We start from the raw sequence: 8,122 nt of genomic DNA, 5'->3' as shown, positions 1-8,122 counted from the left end.
CGCAGTGAAGGCGCCGGCTCGTCACCCGCCCCCGGTGCACCCAGCACCCCCGCTCGGGGCTCCCCGCCGCCAGCACGCCCAGAATGGCCGCCGCGCACGTGCGCCAGGTTCCGACCGCGTCCCTGCCTCCACTCCCACGCGCGACGGGTCCCTGCGGAAAACCCGCCTCCCCCACCCACAAACACGGACCGCCTTTGTACACGAGGTTTGGAATTTCTGGACCAAACGGTGTACACGAGCCAAACGTCCGCAGGCGTCACCGAACTCTATGGAAGGTCTGTCCCCGCGCCCTCCCACTGTTCCCAGCAGGCGGGCCAGACTTCGAGGAGGGTCACAGCCGTCGGCCTGACCTCGGAGAGGCTGTGTCTCCTGTCCCCCTTCACAGAGGGGGTGGCGAAGCTGGAGTTGCGGGAAGGGGGCCGGCTCCTCAGAGGCTGCCGTGCCCCGGGAGGGGGTCTACATCACCTCGCCCTTGAACACGCTCCCGTTTCTCTGCGGTTCTGGTTTTTGGAGCCCTTGTTCGCAGTTGCCTGTGGGGCGGCCTACTGCACACCCGGGACTCAGAGAAAGACCGCCCCAGGGGAGGGGGCTGAGCCAGGGAGATTCTGACGCCTCCTTTTAAATGTCCAGCCTCTTCTGACTTTTGTGCAGTTGGCAGTTGAATAGGTGGGGGTTGGGGACCCACCCCCGACTCCTGAGCAGTCGAAAATCCGTGTATAACTTCTGACGTCCCCCCAGAACCGAACTGCTGACCACCCCTGTTGACCAGAAGCCTTACGGACCGCGCAGTCGGCTGATGGAAGTTGGCCCGTTCTGCGCACAAACCGTGTTCTCAGCACAGCGGGAGCGGCCGCCGGGGGGCCTCGGGAGGAGCCCGTGGGGAGGAGAAAACAGTCACAGCGCTGGACTGTACTTCCTGGAACAGATTCCGGCTACCAGTGGACCCACTCAGTTCAAACTCCTGTAGTTCAAGGGTCAGCTGTATAATCAGAATTTTTTAAAAGGTTGTTTGCATTAAACATAAGCCAATATGTCTGTATTGTAATTTTACGCTTTTAAGAAGACATGTAAATTGTCTATAATCTCACCACCACCCCCCAAAAAAGTGCCCCAGGGATTTTAGCAGGGTTGTCATTAGTACAAGACTTGATAATCCAATTGTCTCGGTTTCTCCCCTATTGCTGTGCTCCCCATTTGGTCTGCGGCCGCCCTGTCCCTTGGGGCCATTGGGCATTTCCTCGGGGGTGCTGAACCCGTCTTTTCAGGTTTTCCTAGGCGTCGGAGAGGCCAGCGAGAGGGGCCGCCAGGAGGCTGACCGCCCGCCCATCTCCACAGGAGTCTGGCTGATCTACCGTGACCGCCGTCTCTGGAAGGAGCCAGGGAGACATGGGAAGTGACAAGCTGAGGACATCTGAGAGCCACAACAGGAACCCCGTTAGGATGAGCCGAGCTTGTGGGCCCTCCAGTGGAGACATGGGGGGCCCCCACGCCCTCTGTCCTCACGGAAGCTGCGGGAAGCTTGGACTCCAGTCACGTGAGCCGACACAGGGCCGGGGTGACCCAGCAGCGTGAGGTGGGGCACGGCGCCTGGTGTGGGTGCTGCGTTCAGGACAGCCCTGCGGGGGCGGCGCAGCGAGGGCCCCGCGGTGCCGGAGGGAGGGCTGGGCATGGCGGGTGCCGGGCAGCGACAGCTCGGCAGCGGTGATGTGGGGGTCTGCACAGGCTGCCAGCCTGCTGACCTCTGGCAACAAGGAAGGCGGCACCTGGACCGAGCAACAGGATGTGGCCCTGAAGCCGCAGCAGCTGACCTTTAAAGCTCCGGAGGCGGACCGTGCCGTCTCAAGTCCTGGCCCTCGGACGATCGTGCGGTCCCCGAGCACGCGGCGGGCCAACATCAATATCCCCGAGCGCTCGGCTGTCGCAGGGAGGTGAGGCCGCCGCCAGGCGCGGCCCCCACTGCCGGGGCGGGGCCGGGGGACCCTGACTCTGGGGTCAGCCTGGGCGCCCACCTCGCGGTAGGGGTCGTAGAGACCAGCGCGGCTACTTCCGCTGTTTTGATTTGTTGTTTAGGGGGAGGGAGAGGGGGAGCGGCCACGGGCGGCAGCGGGAACCGGCCCAGAACCAGGCTGGTTTGGTGACTTTGCTGTGACTCCCGAGGGACATGCCTCGCCTTGAACTCTGCCCCAGGAGCCAGCAGGGTGGACGTTCTGATCGAACTGCCGGGTTAGACCTGGAAACATTTCTCCCTTCTCTAGTCTTCCTCAGCCTCGGTCGAGGGACAGAACAGCTTCCGGGTCAGAACGGCTTCCGGGTCACGCCGCCTTTTAGCAAGTTTGTCGGCACGGACGTCACGTTGCAATTGTACGATTCTGTGGTCTTCATTCTATTTCAGGGTTGTGCAGCCTTCAGCAAAATCTAGTTTTAGAACATTCCCCCGTCCCCAGCAGGGTCCCTCATCAGTCCCCAGCCTCAATTCCAGCCGCCCCCGCCCCGGGATGCCAGCCCTACGGAGTTTTCTCCTCCAGACATTTCCTACCAGGGACCGTGCTCAGTGTGGCCTTTCCCTCAGCATCACGTGTTCAGGATCCGTCCCCGTTGCAGCAGGGCCAGTTTGTGATGCTTTTCATGGGTGAACAATGTGACATTCCGTCATGGGGACAGACCACACGTGTGCATCCATCCTCCGTGGGGGCAGCCGGGTTGTTTCCGTCGTGCTCAGAGGAACGAGCTCCAGCATCCGTGGGAAGGTCTCTGCGCTCCGCCGGGCACGTGCCTCCCACTGGGCTCCGGGCGCTTGAGAACCTGTTAACCGGACAGGCTGTTTCCCATGGCGGCCGCACCATCTCACCTTCCCGACATGCTCGACAACACTTGTTTTTGCCCATTTTCTTGACTGATGCCGTTCTAGTGGGCGTAAGGGGGTGTCTTGTAACTTTGATGTGTGTTTCCCTGGTGGCTAGTGTTACTGAGTCCCTTCCAAGTGCCTTTGGCCATTCCTGTATCTGCTGCAGCGAAATGCACATGCACATCTTTTACCCGGTTTTCAGATGAGTTTTCATTTTTGTGGCTCCTCCTCTTCCTCCTCTTCCTCCTTCCTTTCTACTTCTTCTGCTGTTCTCCATCTCCTTCTCCTCCATCTTCTCCATCTGCTTCTCCTCCTCTTCCTCCATGATGATGATGATGATCATGATCATGATCATGATTCAAGAGTTTCTTATATATTTTGAATGCAATGGTGTTTTTTGAATCATAAAAGTTCTTAATTTTGATGAAGTCCAATTTCTCTTGTTTTAAATGGATCATGCTTTTAATATATATCTAAGAATTCTGGCTATCCCAAGTTCAGGAAGATTTTCTCCTGTTTTCTTGAAGTTTTATAGCTTTAGCTCTTACATTTATATTTACACTCTATCTTGAGTTAGTTTTTTCATATGTTGTGAGGTACAGGTTAAACTAATCCTTTTGCGAGTGGTCACACCATTATCCCAGCAGAATTAGTGGGAGACGTTCCCCTTTACCTTTGAATTGCCCTGTGCTTTGTCGAAAACCAATCAGCCACAAATCGCTGGGCTTCTATGCTCTCCGATGTACTCGTTGATCTATATGTCAATCCTCATGACAGTATTGCATTGCCTTGATGGCTGTCGTTTTATGTACTTTTTAAACGACAGTATAGGACCTCTAACATTGTTCTTTTTCCAGAATGTTTTGGCTATTTGGATCCCTTGCAATGTCATAAATTTCAAGATCAGCTTGTATATTTCCAAAAAAAAAACCCCACCCAAATCCCCCTGGGACCTCCTCAGTGATTGAATTGGATCCATGTATTGATTTAGGGAGGTTGGCCATCCTGACAGTACTGAGTCTTCCAGTCCATGAGCACGAACGCCTCTCCAGCTCATCACAACACCTGGGCTCTCCCAGCAGTGGCTCGCAGGTCAGGGCGCCGGTCTTGCCCTTCCTTCGTTAAATCTGTTCCTAAGCGTGTTACTGCTTGGGGGAATATTGCAGCTGGAACTGTCTTCTTGCTCGCGTTACAGACTGTCCCGTGCTGGGTTACAGAAGCACGATGGGGGTCTGTGTGGAGATCTTGTGTCCTGACCCTGGGCACACGCATTGACTGATTGTTAGAGTTCCTTGTTGACTCCCTAAGATCTTCTACAGAGAGAAGCAGTTCTACATGAAGAAAGACCGTTTCGCTTCTTCCTCTCCAACTGGGAGCTTAAGTCTCTCTTCTCGTTTTTGGTTTTGGCTTTGGTGCTTCTTGTTTTGTCATTCTGCACCAGCGAGAACCTTCATGAGTTTGGAAGACCCTGGTGTGAAATGGACATTTATAATTATTTTATCTTCTTGAAGAATCAAGCCTCCATTTGCTGTGAAGTATCCCTCTTGGGGTCTAGTAATATTTCTCTTGTCGTAAAGTCTATTTTTCTCATTTTGATAGACCTTCTCCCGCTCCCGTGGTCGCTGTTCCCATGGTGTCTCTTCTTCCATCAGGTTAGGTTTACCGACGTGTGTCTCCAATCAGAAGCGTTCCTCTAGTAGATCATGGAGTGGGGTGGTGTTTTCCATCTAGTCTGACGGCACAGGTCTTTTGATTGAAATGTTTAATCCATTTACATTTAGTGGAACTCTAGAGATGGTTGAATTTATGTCTGCCCTCTCACTTTCTGTTTTCTATACATCTCATGTCATTTACTGCCTTCTTTTGTACTAAATAGATACTTGGCTCTGCCTCCCTCTTCCTCCTCTTCTGTGGGGCTGTGAGTATGGTTATGCCTGATGGAGTTACACAGCCTGAAGGCTCTGCTCCATTTTCTTCATTTTTTCCTGCTCTTCAGATCGGATGATTTATCTTGATCTTCTTCAGTTTGCAGAGTTTGTGGATTCCTTTCTCAGCCATCTCAGACACACTGTGGAGTTCTCCCAGAAAATCTTCCACAGAAGAGACAGTACTTTTCAACTCCAGAGATTCTGATAGGTTCTTTTTTTATAATTTTGGTGTCTTTATTTTCTCTATTTTGTAAGTCATTATCCACATACTTTCCTTTAGTTCTTTAAAATTTTTTAATGTTTATTTATTTTTTAGAGAGAGACAGAGCACGAGCAGGGGAGGGGCAGACAGAGAGGGAGACACAGAATCAGAAGCAGCTCCAGGCTCCGAGCTGTCAGCACAGAGCCCGATGCGGGGCTCAGACCCACAAACTGGGAGATCATGGCCTGAGCCGAAGTCGCACATTTAACCGACTGAGCCCCCCAGGAGCCCCTTTCCTTTTGTTCTTTAAACATTTTGCATTAATTCTGTTTTCACTCTGACCCCGGCTTCCGTGGGGCGGCAAGTTCTTGCTCAGAGGTTGGGCTCAAGCCCCTCAGTCAGGGAGGCTTCTGCTCTTGCCCGTGGCTCTGGGTGCAGGTGTGGAAACACATGCAGAGCTCTGCCCGTTTGCAAATCTGCCCTTGATGTACGTCTTTCCCAACCTGTCGTGTCTCCTCCCCACGTGTGCAAGCCGCACGCTGAGCTAGGAGCGAGGTGGTAGCGGGGACTCTCCCGTCTGGCCTGAGCACGCTGTTCCGTGGTTCGATTGAACCTCAGGCAGCTGTCAGGTGGCCTCCCACATCAGCTGCCGCTGAGATGGCTCCTGTCTGCAGAAGTTCTCACGGGCAGGGCTGCCCAGCTCTGCACCCTGGGGACCCCCTCTTCCTACCTGACCTTCCAAGGCTCCTTTGCGCTCATGTGCCTCTGGTCTCTTCCCAGAGCCCTGAGCTGGCTGTTCTCCGGCCTTGTCCAGTGCTGTCCTGCGCTCCGGGGGGAGGACTTGCTCCGCGTGTCCTGCCGGACCCCCCCGGGTCACTTTTTGAAGGCACATCCCCTCGGGGATCTGAGGACCCAAGACTGAGGGGCCACAGCCAGAGCGATTGTGAGCAGAGCTGGCTGGACGGGTGCGGCAGAGCTCACAGGCCAGCTCCGAGAAAGCTGTCCCGGGTCCTCGGAATCCTGCCGCTTTCGAATCAGCGTTAAATGCCAGCGACATCACAACGTGGGCCAGAACCATGGGACTCCGTGCGCCCAGCACCGCCAGAAACACTGGCCGCTGCTTGTAACTCGAGCGGGGGGACGACTCAGGGGTGAGGGCTTGAAGGGGGCGTTCTGCGTCCAGACTTCGTGTTTGGGGGATAAACGCCATGCAGACAGGCCTTTGCTGGGCCTGAGGAGGGGGCAGGACCGGGGACCGCAGCAGCAGGCACTGCTGTCCTGGCTATGTGCCCTCAGGCGGCCCAAGTCCACCTGCCCCTGGGGAGCACCTGGACCCTCTGCTCTGCCCGAGGGCTCTGTCCTGCCCCACGGGGTGCCTGGTCTCCCTCCAGCCGGGCCAGCCTGCCACCTGGGTGCGAGGACACCCCACGACCTCCTGCCCCGGGGACAGAGCCGGTCAGGGCAGGACAGGTCCTGCGGCAGGCCTGAGCGCCAGCCCACCGCGGTGCTCCCCCTCCTCCTCCGGGCTCCCTGCACTCGGCCTCCCTCGGGCTCCCTGGCCCCGAGTCCTCTGCTCCGGGACCTGCGTCGGTCCAGGCTCCACATGCTGGGACTTGGTGCAGGTCCTCTGGAACTTCTGGTCAAGCGCTCCTTGCCGGGACACGGTCAGGGGCCTGCCTCCCAGGCTCACCCCTGGGGACACAGCACAGGAAGCTTCAGACCCTGTAAAGGAAGGTGCCACTTGGGGGATCCTATCAGGTCTTCCTTAGGGATGAGGTCACGGTGCTTGGCACCTGGCAGCGACCTGGGATCTCCGGCTGAGTTAGGGAAGGAGGGAGTGAATCAGGGAGTGAATGAGGGAGGGGGTGAAACCACAAAAGCCAGGTCCACACAGCAGGTCCGGCCAGAGGGTCAGGTCACAGAGCATCACAGCCCCAGCCTGGGAAGGTGGCCCGGGTCACGTCCTTCTGTCCTTCCAGCGCTGACCTCCCTTCACTTGGGACCTGCTGACATCCTGGATCGTGTCCACCTCCTCCTCAACCAATGCTGAGTGTTCCCAGGGGGAGGACAGCAGGGGGGGACTGAACAGGGGCGTCCTGAATCCGGTGCCCCGGAGGAGCTGTGACAGCCGGTCCTGTGGCTCTTTATGTCCTCCAGGCACCAGGCCATGATTCCACCTCATCTCCCACCAAGAAGGCCACTATGTCCCCATGTCACAGATAAGGAAACAGAGGCCAACAGTACAGCCTGGGTCACATGTGAGACAAGCTAGGTCAGGAGCCCCATCTCCTTGACTCGGGATTGTCCCAGCCACAGGCCGGCATCTCGGGGTCCTGGGGCTCAGGGTCCCTCCTCTGGGGTCCCTACCCCCTACCCGTGAGGCTGCTGTGAACTCAGGGGCGCAGAGCTGACAGATCACGTGGGACGGGGCGCGACGCGCAGGGAGGGCCCAGCCTGGGCTCTGCGGGCAATCCCGGTCCTGGACCTTCCGGTCCCTGCTGGGTGAGGGCCCCTGGCTGGGAATCTGCTGCGGCCTCTGCTTCCTCGCGTTGTCACCTGGGCTGTGGGGCCCCAGGCCACGAGCCTGCCGGTCTGAAGGTGACCAGGGCTGCCTCCGTAAGTTTCAGTCACCCGAGTCCCTCCGGGGACGTCCAGCACCTCTGACGCCTGGTTCCCATGGGGGTCCCTCCCCTGGACTTGCACGTGTTTGGTTTCATCCCTGTGAACACACTGGCATTGGAGCAATGTTGGCCAAAAGGCCTGTGACACCTTTCCCTGGTCTCGGGCTGTGAGGACTGCGTCCCCTCTGCGGGGGGTCTGTCCAGGTTCCTGCACTTCCCTGCTTCTCTTGGGGCCACCGGGGACCAGCCGTGTCCTGTCGGGCGTCAGGCTGCGGTGCCCCAGGAAGAGCAGGGTCTCCACTCCCAGACGGTGCCCGTCTTCACCAAAGGACCCTCTTTTTTCACATCGATCTTTAATCCATTGCTCATTTCACCTTCAAATGACATTCTATTTCCAATAAACACAAAGTATAAAAATGAATCTGTCCCATCTGAAAAGTCGGTGTAGACACAGCGATCTCTCTGGTGAGAATCCACGTTTAGGAAACATCCAGAGTCAGTGACGGGACAGAGAGAAGGCAGATTC

This window comes from Suricata suricatta, chromosome 13, assembly GCF_006229205.1.
Source record: "Suricata suricatta isolate VVHF042 chromosome 13, meerkat_22Aug2017_6uvM2_HiC, whole genome shotgun sequence".
NCBI lineage: Eukaryota > Metazoa > Chordata > Mammalia > Carnivora > Herpestidae > Suricata > Suricata suricatta.
Note: the sequence above shows the minus strand (reverse complement) of the source record.